A 14,147-nucleotide genomic window follows, 5' to 3' on the forward strand; every position below is an offset into this window, starting at 1 on the left:
TACCACGCAGGGCATTCCTAGTGCGTGCCCAGCTCTCCGTGAAATAAGAGAAAAAGATGAGCTTTCCATCCGTTGTGAGTGTAAGTAGGGTTTTGCCCGTGTTCTCATATGTGGCAACCTAGTCAGTAGTACGCATCAGAGGAAGAGAACACCGGTCTATCTTCAACTGCATACACATCACTGTGTGTGTTCTGTAATTTGGAGGAGACTTGTGGGTTTCAGGGATTATCTGTAATCCCAAGAATATTTATTATTATGTTTTATATAAGTATCATGCATTTTATATATGTATTTATAGGTTTGTACATTTTAAATATATATGCGTGTGCTGTTTATTCTCTTCTGGTATTTTCTTCTGTTGAACATTTATGATCTACGAGTTAATGAGTTAAAAGTGTCTTTATTTTTTTTAAAGATTTTATTTATTTATTCATGAGAGACACAGAGAAAGAGAGAGAGGCAGAGACACAAGCAGAGGAGAAGCAGGCTCCATTGCAGGGAGCCTGACGTGGGACTTGATCCCTGGTCTCCAGGATCAGACCCTGGCCTGAAGGTGGCGCTAAACCGCTGAACCACCAGGGCTGCCCAAAAGTGTCTTTATTATACAAGTGTATGTACAAATAATAACAAAGCTATCATTAATGGAGTGCCTAATACACCGCAGACATGTATAGAATTTCTGTGAGGTCGGCATTACTGCCATCCCAGTTTTACTACTAGTAATCTGAGTTCAAAGTAGTTGATTTCCAGAAGGCTCCAGCTAATAAATTAGGGGGCTTGAATCCAAACAATCGGATGCTAAATATTCTGACATGGAGATTACACTACACACTCACACATGCTCACACACACACACACACACACACACACAGTGCAGGTACTGAACTATGGAAACATTCTTGGCAATGGGAGCAAGATTTAAAAAGAAGAATTCATGCTCATTATTGCTTTCTAACCTTTTGTTGAATGTACTGCATTAGGCTGCAGAAGGAATACAGCTCTGATTTGTGTCCTCTAACAATTATTAGATTTTTTATTTCTAAATATTTAGCTCAACACGAAATTCTTCGTTTCCAGTTGTTGGGGCTTGGGAGGCATTGAAAGTTAATCAGAAGGTGTGAAAAATGTAACTTCATTTTCTTCCTGTCATCCCAGGGCTTTGCTCTGGCTGCAACTATTTTTAAGACACAAAAGGCAGGCGTATATTATTTCTTCCTTTTACCAGTCATGCGTCTTAATAACAAATACCTATGGCTTAGCTTTATAAAGAATCTGAAATAAAACCTTGTGTATGTTTTATCTTGTGATTCAAAGATTAACTGATTGATTAGTCTCAGGACAATTTCGCTGGATGAAGTATTTTTTCCTTTTTGTTGACAAGTCACACTTTTCATTTCTACTTATATCAGTGTTTTTCCTTCACTTACAAACTTGGTTATTTTCACCTGGTCCTGAATTCCACACTTATGGTTCTAGGTAACAGCTGACTAACTAGCTAACCTAGAGGTAGGTGAGACACAACTCTTTCTTTCCCCTTTTCCTCCTGTCCTCCCCTCCTGGCCATCCTCCCCCTGCTCCTCATCGACTCCTCCTGCTGCCCTCCTTTCTTTATTGCCATGGGTGTCACCATCTGGTTCCAGGGTGCCACAACCCTACCTCCACCTCCCCATCCTCACAGCTACATCTTCTATAATTACCTTTCTATTCCAGGCCAGTGGTATGAACTTTGCACATGCTATACCATTCAGTCTTCAAAATAATTCTGAGGGGTAAGTATCTGTGTTAGGGTTTCACAGAGGAATGGTCCGTGATTCAGCAGCCACAGGATACTGCATTTCCAAGCTCTCAAGTTTTACAGCCAACCTGAACATTGGGAATAAATATATGTGAGAGATGGTTAGGAAAAAAAATACAAATAACTGTATTGGAGAGCTTGAAATTCATGAGGTGATTTTAATTATATATACACACATCTAGCTTGCAATGCCAATTGTGTTCTGCCTTGGAAAACGCAGCTCTTGTTTAAAATAAAGTATGCGCATTTGAATATCATTGCTGGAAAGGAGATTACATAATGAGCAAATAATTGCATTCCAGGAAATCATTGTGTAGAATATAACTTCAGGCTTTTTGATTAACCTTTATGTCCTTGTACATATGACTCACCACTCAATACAGTTCAGTCATTGCGCAAGAATGTATGGGTTTCATTCTACTTAAGTTAAAAAAAAACTTTCAGAATATTTTTCATAATTGCATTTTATTTTACACAAATGTAATAATTCCCATACATTTGTCTTAATTCAGCCAGTTTATTTTTGTTTTGTTCTATTCATGTTTGCTAAGTACTTTTTGTTTGGGCTTATTCTGGCTTGGGAGTTTTAGGTTTATATTTCTTATCCTCCTCTGTATTTTTTAACATATATTTCTGGTTCAGAAAATTTAATCAAAACATAATTTCTTTATGACAGAAAGTGGGATTGAATTTTAAGTGTGGAGGTATTTGGATAATGAGGCATCTGTGGTGTTAAACCTTGAAGACCTGTCTTTTTGAAAAAAAAAAAACACCTGAAAATATATGTTTTTGAAATGATTGCACTCAAGGATGGTTAATTATAACATATCTAAACTGAAGGGAATCTCAGAGATCATTTTACTTCCATCCTCTTGTTTTATAGCTAAAGAATGACCTTTTGAATTTAAATGAACTTCCCAATGACACTAAGGCCTGCTCCTTTTCTCCTAGAAGTTGCAACCTACATTCACAGCAATCTAATGAAAAACTAAAACGCCAATTCCTTTGATTTACAGTCTTCAACAGGACTTACTAAGCAAGCCAATAGAAGAGGCAAGAGGAAGGGACACCCATCTGAGCTTGGTTCCTGGCCTTCTGCCTCGGGTGAATACTCATCACCAAGATGGGTGCAGCCCTTGTGTTGATGGAGTTCCTGAGCTAACTCTGGGGGATGGGGATTGGAGGTAGGTGTTTACTCAGACATCGGAAGTCAGGAGACGGTTTTTCTTTTTTTTTTCTATTATTGGAGTTCAATTTGCCAACATTTAGCATAACACCCAGTGCTCTACAGCAAAGAAACAATCCAGTCATGAATTGGGCAAAAGACATGAACAGAAATCTCACAGAGGAAGACATAGACATGGCCAACAAGCACATGAGAAAATGCTCCACATCGCTGGCCATCAGGGAAATACGTCCCACGTTGGGCTTCCTGCATGGAGCCTGCTTCTCCCTCTGCCTGTGTCTCTGCCTCTCTCTCTGTATGTCTCATGAATAATAAATAAAAATCTTAAAAAAAGAAAAAGGATTACTTTCTCCAACACTATGCATCCCCTTCCATTTTTTAAGAGAGAAGGCAGGTGAGTCTATTGGGCTGATGCAGTGTGCTGACAGATGGTCAGGAGGGCCCTGGAGAGAGATGCACTATACCTGCCTTGGAGGCACACTAAAAGGAGCTCCAAAGAGCGGGGTTTGAGGACAAGGCAAAAGTGTAGGTAATCTCGATAAAGTCAAACAAAAGATGTAATGAGAGAGATTTTGAGGATTCATAATTTATGTATAAATTTATGCAATTTAATGGAGCTAAGATTCCAGAAGTGGAACTCCTGAGGGATGACTAAAGGGCACAGGTGGCTCTGGGAGCGGGCTCCCGAGGCAGCCGAGCGACTCTGCTCTTTGACGTTGCATCTGTCATGATCTGTCTTCTTCTCCCCCTTCCCTACTGCTCCTGTTCTAGTCCATGCCATTGGATCCCTTTTCTTGATTATTCACTAGTTTTCCAGTTTCTTTCCTTCCTCACTGGTCCTTGTTTCAATTCCTGTGTTACACTGAGGCTGGAGAGATTCGTCACCTACAAAGTCTCCAGCCTCACCTCAGTTAAGACTCTTCCTAGCTCAGAGATTCCATTACCTATTCCATATGCCAACTACTGTTAGCCTCCTGTTCTTTCATCCTCTAGAAACACCTTTGTCACTTGGTAGCCTCACCCACTCACTACAGCCACGCCCCTCACCACGCCACGCCCTCACCTGCGGCCACGCCTCTTATGATGCTCTGGATTAAGGTCAGACCTATTTACCATAGCCACGCCCCCTCACCAAGCCTCGCCCTCACCTGCAGTCACACCCTTACCAAACTGCTCTGGACTATGGTCAGGCTATTTACCACGGCCACGGCCCCTTGCCAAGCCACGCCTTCACGGACAGCCCTGCCCCTCGTCACGGACACGCCCCTGCCGGGCCACGCCCTCACCTGCGGCCACACCCCTTGTCACGCCCCTGCCCCTTACTAAACTGCTCCGGAGTATGGGCAGCCCATTTCCCATGGCCACGCCCCCTGCCGTGGCCACGCCCCTCCACAAGCTACGCCCTCACTCCTGCTCAACACACCTATTGGAGCTGCCTGTAAGCACCAGCCCCTTCCTGCTCTTTTCTTCGTTCGTGCTGATTTCCTCACCGGATGCAGCCTCCTTCCCTCCTCAGTTTGCTCAACCTCCACAAATCGATGCATCCACCTCTAGTGTCACCTCTTTTTGGAAATATGTCCGGGTTCCCTAAAGCTGAGCTAGGCCCCTGTGTTTCTATATCACCCCGAAGATGTGATTATCACATGTAAACCACATCTAATAAACGTTCCACTTACCCTTTCCATTCACACGCTAGAGATCCTTGAGGGAAGGAAGGAGCTGTGCGTTCCGTTTCACCCTCCACTTCTCACAGTGCTTAGCGTCCAAGGGGGTGCCCAAAACATATTTAACTCGGTGAATGACCTGATCATAGGAAATGGTGAGAGACCTCCTCAAATTCAGAATTCTTTCACAAACCACAGAGCTTCTCAGTAAAGTATTCAACTCTAGGGGTTTTTGCTAAACGTTCTGCTCTAATTGTCCTGGGCTCCGATATGAACGCCCCCGGGGAGAGGAAGGAGAAGCTGCTACTTTTAAATGTTGCCATCATTTCCCCGTTCTCTATGGCGCCAGGGCCGAAAGAGGCTCGTCTGAATCCATCTGATGACTCCGTTTGTTTTTTATCAATCTGGTGAAATGAGTGAGTGTGTTGCCCTCTTTCCTCCTTCCAATATTTTACCAGGTTTCTAATCCTTTTCCACCTCAATTTCTCTTCACTGTTATTTCCCACTCAAATTCGACATATGATACATTCTATTAATATTCTCCCCGTTTAAACCTACAGAGCACATATCGCTTCACTGATCATCTGGAAGGAGAGGTTGCTTGAAAATAGAGCTAAATTATTTCTCAGGTGAAAGGCATTGCATGATAAGGGATTTCACCTTTAGCAGGGCTCTTGCCCATTTCATTACATTTTGTTGAAAAATTCAAAGTCTGAGTCTCTGAAAATTGTGCATGTATAATGTCTCTCTGTGCTTTGAAAACCGTTCTTATACGAAAATACAGAGCATTGTTCCAGCAGATCAGATTGGCCAGGGGCACGCTGGGCTTGGTATCTTCCTAATACCTGGAGTTTGTAGCGCAACTCTGAGAAATCTCTATTCATTCAGCCATGCATTCAAACACTTTTACCTAGTGTACACACTGGGACTATCAAATCTTCCTCACATGTATCATAAATCTATTTACCTGGCAGTCACATTCATATGCCGTGTGCCTGATAACCTACTGTTCAGTACCTACAAAATTTGAGATGACATATATTCTGACTTCATGTAATTATAATTGGCATAGTGTTACAACTAGAGTTAGATCATCTGTGTAAGTAGATTCGTGGTGCCTCTTCTTTGCCAAGCTTCATGGTAAACCTAAGTTTTACTAAATGTATTCTCCCTTGAGGCTTCGCTATCTAGTTTATCCTTTGGAATGGCTGTATATCCTGCCAAATCAACTCATGGAAACTCTGCTTATTATTGTCTATTGCAGCTCATGCCCAGATCCATTCTGTGCCCCTTACTATCCTGCTCTATGCCTCCAGAGGCTGACTGCTACATTATCTCCCTGACAGTTTCTCCAGAAATGCACATTCTCCCTATGTCTTCAGTCCTAGGGGTGGCATCGTTTCTCTGTTGCTAGTGCATCATGGGCCCTCAATTCTCCTAATCCTAACTTCCTTCAGTTAAACCCTTTGAGTGTGCCATTCTTTTTTTTTTTTTTTTTTTTTTTTTGCTGGGGCCCACTGACAGCCCAAAAGTTAGAGCTGAAGAGAAAATCTAATTTAACATCTGTATTAGTTCCCGGTTATAGCTTAACAAATTCCCCCCCAAAACTAGTGGCTTAAAACAACATATATGTATTCTTTCATAGTCCTGGAAGCCAGAAGTCTACAATCAAGGTGGTGGCATAGCCACACTTCCTCTGAAGGATCTAGAGGAGAATATCCTCTTGTTTCTTCCAGCTTCTGGTGGCTCCTTGGCTCATGGCAGCAGCATCCTTCCAATCTTTGCCTCTGTTTTCCCATGGCCTTTCTTGTGTGACTGTATGGGTAAGCTCCTCCTTTTCTAATAAGGACATTGGCCATTGGTACCTGCCTTAAATCTAGGATGATTTCGTCTTGAGATCTTCAACTAATTACATTTGCAAAGTCCTATTTCCAAATAATGTTACATTCTGAGGTCCTGAGTGACTAAGAATTTTGGGGAACACTATTCAACCCACTATATCTCCATCCTTAAGAAAAAAAATCCTCTAATACTTGTCTTCACAGAAGGTAATCAGTATATACGTAATAAAAAGAGAATGTAACCATATAAGGTTGACAATTTATCACTAACCCTGTTTTTAAGAGCTCATATGATGAGTAGAAGGGCAAAGATCTATATTTAAAGCACTGATGGTGTGCATTTATATTCAGGATATAAATTTGTCTGACTATGATGGAGACCACAAATAATTACCTTGGAGAGAAAGAAAGATGGCTATTTCTCAAGCTGATGTGGCGGCTCAGATCTACAAAGTTGTCAGGAGTCAACAATATAGGCTCTTTCTCTCCAGGCGGTTTCCTCCTAGCATGTTGCCCTTATCCACGTGACTCAGGATGGCTCATCACATACCTCCATTCTGGTTTTCATGGAGAACAAAGGGTACTGACAAGGTCACACTTCCAAGAATTCCTACATATCACTTTTCTAAAGATTGATTGATTGATTGATTGATTTTAGACACAGATAGAGAGTGAGATGGGGCAAGCGAGGGGAGGGATACAGGGAGGGAAAAAAATATTAAAGTAGGCTCCCTGCTAGGCATGGAGCCCATCATTGGGCTCCATCCCAGGCCCCTGAGATCATCAGTCGGACACTCAAATGACTGAGCCACCCAGGCACCCCAACACGTCATTTTTCTTATTATATCCAGAACTGCTTTATGTGGCCCTATATGTATAGTTGCAAAGAGAACTGGAAGATAAAGGGTTTATTTTGAAGTCCTGTGTTCAGCTCAATATCAGGACTCACTCGCTCAGAGAGAGAAATAAAGAACAGGGTTTGTGGGATAATTAGCATTCTAAATCACCTTCTGCAAGACCTTAACTATCAAGTACTTCAGCATATCTGTCTTACACCAACCTTTCAGAGGCTGCACAACTTTCTGTAAAACTTTTGATTAATTCCTCTGAGACATTGTTTAATAGATACTTTTCATGCTTCCATAAGTTCATCCTGAAACGAAGAACCATTAATTGTATGACTATCATGTGCCAAACATTCATTTGGTCAACACTTATTTATTGGGCACCTAGTATGTATCAGGTATTGAAAAGCTAATGGTGACAAAGATAAATGGAGTCCCTGTCCTTCTGGGGAAAAACGATCTTGATTGGGGTGGAGGAGTAATCTAAAGCAGTGAATAAGTGAATTCAATAAAATCATATCATGATCAATATTATTGAGAAAAGCAAATGTTCTGTAGAGACTGACTGGGAATGAGGAATTTATTTTAAACAAGACAAATATGCCTTGAAGCTTTTCAACAATTGTGACGGAAGGATGGTATTTTCCCTATTTACACGTTTGAAGGAACAGTGGTGTTTATCATCCTCTCATTTTCTCCATGAGCAAATTCCCCAAGGTCATACACCTGGTCAACTAGTCCCTGATTTTATTTATTTATTTTTTTAAATTTTTATTTATTTATGATAGTCACAGAGAGAGAGAGAGAGGCAGAGACATAGGCAGAGGGAGAAGCAGGTTCCATGCACCGGGAGCCTCACGTGGGATTCGATCCCGGGTCTCCAGGATCGTGCCCTGGGCCAAAGGCAGGCGCTAAACCTGCTGCGCCACCCAGGGATCCCCTAGTCCCTGAATTTAGAGGCTGAGTCTGGACCCAGTTCTCTCTGCCCTCCCCACCTGTTTCCATTTCCTCTAACTCTCTAGATTATTTCAACCTCAATTTGTGAAATACATAGTTCTGCAGGAATATTTTAAGAAGAAGTAGTAAGCTAATGATCTTATGCAGCTCTGTGATTTTCACATCACAAAGTTAATTTACAGAGTATAGACATGAGCAGTAAGAGACTAACTGGGATTACAGGTCTCAGGACCATGGCATTTGAGAATTAGTTAGAAGACTGTGGGCACCATGCTTGCAGAACAAAAGTCCAAGGGGGGTACATGAGAGCAGTCTCCAAATATGAAGGGAGGTCACATGAAAGAGGTGAGCTTGTTCTTTAGGGCACCACTATACAGAATCACATTTGAGGGGTAGAGGCTAAAAATAATAGTAGCTAAAACCTAATAGCAATTACTATGGAGTAAACACTTTATGTGTATTAACTAAATTAATCTTCATGGCAATAGTACAAGCAGATACTGTCATTATCCAGAGTTTACCAAGGATGTGACTGAGGCACAGATAAAGTTATCTGGCCAAGAATAAAAGGTGAGCTGGAGTGCCCACATGTCTTCTGGCATTACCATCTGTCCTTAAAATGCAGAGCTATCTTGCTTTATGTTGAAAGATTAGCTCCTTAACAAATGTGGCTCTGATTCATTCAAGATGAGGTAGGTCGTGATTAAAAAAAAAAAAAAAATCTTACCATCCAAAGATGGGAGGGAGAAGGACCTTAGTATGTGGTGAAGAGGTTGGTTAATCTTCTTTCTAGTCTCTTTAGACAGATTACATATCCACTCAGATGGAAGCCACAGTCAACTAAAGAGCAAAATGTAAAAATAACAGTGTGTTGGTTACATCTTACATCACTTAGTAAGGTATTGTTGATGAGACACAAAATCCGGGCTTAGATGCCCAATAAGTTGTCAATCAATTCAGGGAATTCCACCTCATGTTCTGAACAGGAAGGTCCTTGGACAACTTGGTCATGTACAAGCATGCGTCTTGTTTATCTGTACAATATAGGTTTTTCTGGAGCTCACCATTTGTAAAACAAATGTTGCTTTAATAATTCAGAAATATAAAAAAAAATAAAAAAATAAAAAATAAATAAAAAATAATAATAATAATTCAGAAATATAAGAGTCTAAAACATGGAATGAATGTTCTCAGCAATAACTAGAGAAGTCTTGAGGCCAATGCCTCCACACCATGGCTGCCACTGTACTCCTCTTCCTAGGAAACCTGACCATATCAAACATTGTTTGCACTCATTTCCTGAGGCCAAGATTTTCCAGTAGAAATTAAATAAGTAAATCATTTTTTTAAAAAAGATGTTATTTAGCTGTATGGGTAACGACTATTTCGTAAACCTATTAGGAAAGAGAACTCCCATGCATTTCTTTAATGTTATTCTAGTTTGCAGTTCATATTTTGCTTAATGAAAAAATTTTGTGACTCCTCTCTTAGAGGAGTAAGACATTTTGTTTGAGGGATGGGTGCGCTGATGAATTAGGTATGGATCTCTTTTGTTATGTTTTAAGTCTATTACTTGGTCATAGATTCTCCTGTTTTTGAAATTTATTTCTTTTGGGGCATGGAGATTTGAATAACTTTTCCTTCTGTGTGGGAACATACCCTTGGTTCTGTTGTCTCGCCCTCTTTTACTTCTAAATAAGGGAAATGGTGCTCATTTTCATCGTTTCAACTACTAACAATATTCTGATGGACACATCTTAACCTGTATTTTGAGGACCATAACTTCAATGTTACTACTCACACTGGAAGTGTAACAGAGCTTAACTTCCCTTCTCCACACATTCAGCATTCCACACTAAGACAATTCCTCTACATTTGCTGCTTTTTTGAGTCAACCCCCCACCCCCATCTTCCTAGTTTCCCCCAGCACAAAGACTGGGATTTCCACTTGTCAATCCTGTCTCATCTGCCACCATGGCTCACTATTAAGTTACACTGTTCTGTCTCTTGTTCTTGAACTTGCTCTTGAGAACTTTCGAGAGCTTACTCTGTTTTTCTCTCATTTCTGGATAACTGAGACAAGGCCAAGTACATATTTTTATATATCATTTTGGGCTCACCTATAGAACATAAACAGAGATGTGAACATAGTCAGCATTAAATATATAGACTTTTGAGAGATTTAACTTAGAAATCAGTCTGATAAACTACCCTGATAGAGAACTTCCAATGACAAGGATTTTGGATTTTTAAATGCAACCAGATTGTATTAGCAGTAAATAATAAGGATATAATGTAAATGCAGAGATAAAAAGATGATTCCATTTTTTAAATTTAAAACAATAAAAAGAAATGCAAATGAAGACAGCTATTTCAAGTAGTTGTAATGTCAAAAGTGAACACAGAGACACATTCCAAAGAGTGTGGGAAAATAAGTCAGCTATTTAGATGTATTTGATTCAGCAAAAGAGAAACCATTTTTCATCTTTAGAAACACTTTTGAGCACTTCAAAAACAATACTTAGATTCAGAAGACAGGTACATTTTCATTACCCTCTGTCATACTTTTTTCAGTTACTAATGGGGAGAGGTTTCAAAACTGATTCAACCCTTGAGTCCTTGAGTGTGATACTTAGATTAAGCACTCCACTTCCAGAGGCAGGTTTCTCAGACCCCGGCATGATGGAATTACTTGCTAATATACTTGTTAAATATACAGAGTCCCAAGACCATCTCTGGAGCTGGGGGTCGATGTTGAACAAGGACCTCTGATAATTCTTATGCACATTACATTTTGAGGAATGCTCTTCTACCAAAGACTACGGGACATCAGCCAGGTTGGTCTCTGTACACCGTAACAGAATGACTAGAAGATTTAAGATAATCTTGTCCAATTTCCAAGTTCTTGGACTGTTCTTGGCCTGGGCTTCATCATCTGCAAAAGAGCCCTGAGGGACCAAGGAGAGATTTATGGTGCCTCCATGGTTCTAGATGCTCAACATGGAGGGACACGGTTGCAGAAGCTCCAAAGTATTCATTGCCACCCATTTTTCTCCTGTGCAGAGAATGCTACACTGAGTTGTTAAAAGTTATTACTGGTATATGTCTTAGTACTGTTCCAATAGAGCTTAAAAATTTAATGAGAGTAAATCACTCTAATGACTGCTCTAGTGTTTTTATGTGTATGTTTCCACTAATTTATCAGTTTGTTTCCTTAAAGAAAAAGTGGTTTAATTACCCATAACAACACTACATCATTTCAGAAACTTTTGAATATATTTCTTTCTTTTCATTTTGGTATGTGCTTATAAAACTTTGAGTTTTTTTTTTCTTATATATTAGGAAGGCGAATGGGCAAAGAGAGGGAAGATGGATGGCAAGCTGTAATTTAATCTCAAGGTACTGATAATATCATAAACATCATCACGATGTATGGATTGAATTACAACTTTGTAATCAATCTCTCTCCCTATCTATTATCCACCAGAGAACAAATGGTGGCAGGGGCATCTAAATCAGAGAATGTATCCAGCAACAAGACTGACAAATGAATGTAAACTACTTCTGAAACTTCCCTAAATGAAAGTACCACTTACTGGTAAAAATAAATGAATTTAGGACTTTTCATATTACAATTGGGGCTAAACCCATCAGTTTTCTTTATGAAGACAAAGTAAGGACTTCAGAACTGGCCCTTCTGCTTTAATGAAATAATGTCCAAACTTGAAATTCTGTGAAGCTGTAAAACTAACACTCAGGTACTTTGCTTAAACAGGGCTTTGCAATCTGGCACTTTCTGTTGTCACATAAGCCTAAACCACATTAAAAATAAGTGTTTGTTATAGAGTGTGATTCAAAAGAAGATATTACCTTTAATTGTGGTTTATAAGTTATTGAATGCCCTTATGGGCTTTAGCTCATTACAAGATTTTTGAAAATATTAACTTACAAATATTAGTATGGGTGTCATATATATCAGGATGTGAGAATAAAACGAATGTACTCCTCTAAGGACAGGTCGGTGTATATGAGGGCCAGGTGTAAAGGTCAGGTTTTGAAAGTTCCAAGGACTTTTTCTAATCCATCACTCCTTACTTTATAGTCACTGTAGAATTATTCTCAGAAGAATCTTTTCACATCATATATTTATAATTATAAATGTGCACCTTTAAAGAACACAGTAATTTCTTAAGAAGAAGTATATTTCTTAGTGCATTATAGGGCACTGTAAAACTGGAACTGGACCCAATTTTAAAACAGCCCTGAAAGACTGTTGAGATGAAATAAAATCAGAGTAATTATTGAAAGTAATTACTTCCGAAGTGAGCAAAAAACCAACAAAACAAAACTTAAAAGTCAGAAGGGAGCATTAGAGCCACGTTGATTACTTTGTGCCTGATTGGTATCATGGACGAGTAAACCATCTGCAGGAAGGTACAAATACTCTTACAGAGGGTTTATCTTCTGGATGTGTATTCTTTTCCCGGATTAGAAGCTACTATAAACTGGAGCATCACTCTTTATTTTTCACTTATTGGACAGAGTTGATCAAATGTTATATAATCACTCCCAGATGTATGCCGTGTTATGTAAATGTATTCAAATGGAGAAAAAGGTAATTCAACGGTCCTTACTAAACAAATATCATAATAAATTATCATAATATCTAGTTAACAAGTTTTAGCATTTTCCATGTGACAGGCATCATTCAAAGGACTTAATATTTTAACTAATTTAATTTAACAACCGTAGGCAATGAGTTCTCATGTTATCCCATTTTACAGAAGAGAAGGAGGTACAGATAAATCAGGGAACTTGCTCAGGGTCACACAAGTGACATGTTGGAGCTGTGATTTAAATGCATAAATCCGTCTATAGAGCCCGTGCTATCCACCACGATGTTCTGCATCTCACAAACTGAGATTAAAACCATTTCTTATATATGGATTCACAAATCAAATGCATACATGCCCCAGGCCCATAGTGTGTATTTGATACTTTGTGATCATTCCAGCAAATATGCTTTGAGACTTGAATTGTGTCTAATTGAAATGTTGTATCATTGGGATTCTCCTGAGAAACAGAACCAAAAGATTTTTTTTTTTATCATTTTTTAAATTTTGGTTCTTAGTTTTTATTTATTTATTTGTATGGGGTTATCCTGCTTGAGCAGGTCTCTGAGCTACTTTGGATTTATGGCTTGACATTTTTCTCTATATTTGACATTTCAGTGCCACTATCTTTTCAATATGTTTCCTGCACATTTTCTTGCTCTTCTCCTTCTGGGACTTACATGTGCACATACATCAGACTTTTCGATATTGTGGCAACACTCTTGGTTTTTCTGGTCCTTGTTTTGTTTTTTTTTTTTTTTAGTTTAGTTTTTTTTTTTTTTTTTCCCCTCTTTGGGTCTGGTTTTGGGTATTTTTCTTGATTTCATTGTAAGTTTACTGATCAGGGTAACTTACTCAGCTGGGTCAAGTCCGCTGATGAAACTGTCAAGGAAATTCTTTATCCCTGGTATTTTGTTCCACATTTTCATGTAATTTCTACTTCTCTACTGAAATTCTTCATCTGTTCTGTATATTGTCCATCTGTTCCATTAGATTATTTTACATACTTACAATACTCCTACTGCCCAGTCTGAAAATTTTAACATCTAGGTCACTTCTATAGCTGGGTCAGTTCATGGTTTTGTTTTAACAATTAGTTTTTTTCCCTTGCTTTTTGCAGGATTTTGTCTCATAAATGTTGACTGAATATTGAATGTCACATAAAGAACATCAGTGACTGAGGGAAACGGAAATGCCCAGAAATGAGCATGCTTCTTCATCTTCAAGGCTGTTAGCATTGGTAGTG

General features: G+C 39.3%; 1 long non-coding RNA gene across 1 annotated transcript in view; it reads right to left on the reverse strand.

Annotated features, from left to right (window-relative positions):
* Positions 1 to 1,049: 1,049 nt before the first annotated feature.
* The window catches only part of LOC112643812 (uncharacterized), a 36,686-nt gene continuing 23,588 nt past the window's right edge, over positions 1,050 to 14,147 (reverse strand). The window contains exons 3-7 of the long non-coding RNA XR_003125914.3: positions 9,016 to 9,128; positions 7,547 to 7,639; positions 4,658 to 4,784; positions 1,698 to 1,863; positions 1,050 to 1,174 (exon numbers count right to left, since the gene is read on the reverse strand). This is a non-coding gene — a long non-coding RNA (uncharacterized LOC112643812). The remainder of the gene's footprint in view (positions 1,175 to 1,697; positions 1,864 to 4,657; positions 4,785 to 7,546; positions 7,640 to 9,015; positions 9,129 to 14,147) is intronic.

The sequence above is a fragment of the Canis lupus genome, chromosome 1, assembly GCF_003254725.2.
Source record: "Canis lupus dingo isolate Sandy chromosome 1, ASM325472v2, whole genome shotgun sequence".
NCBI lineage: Eukaryota > Metazoa > Chordata > Mammalia > Carnivora > Canidae > Canis > Canis lupus.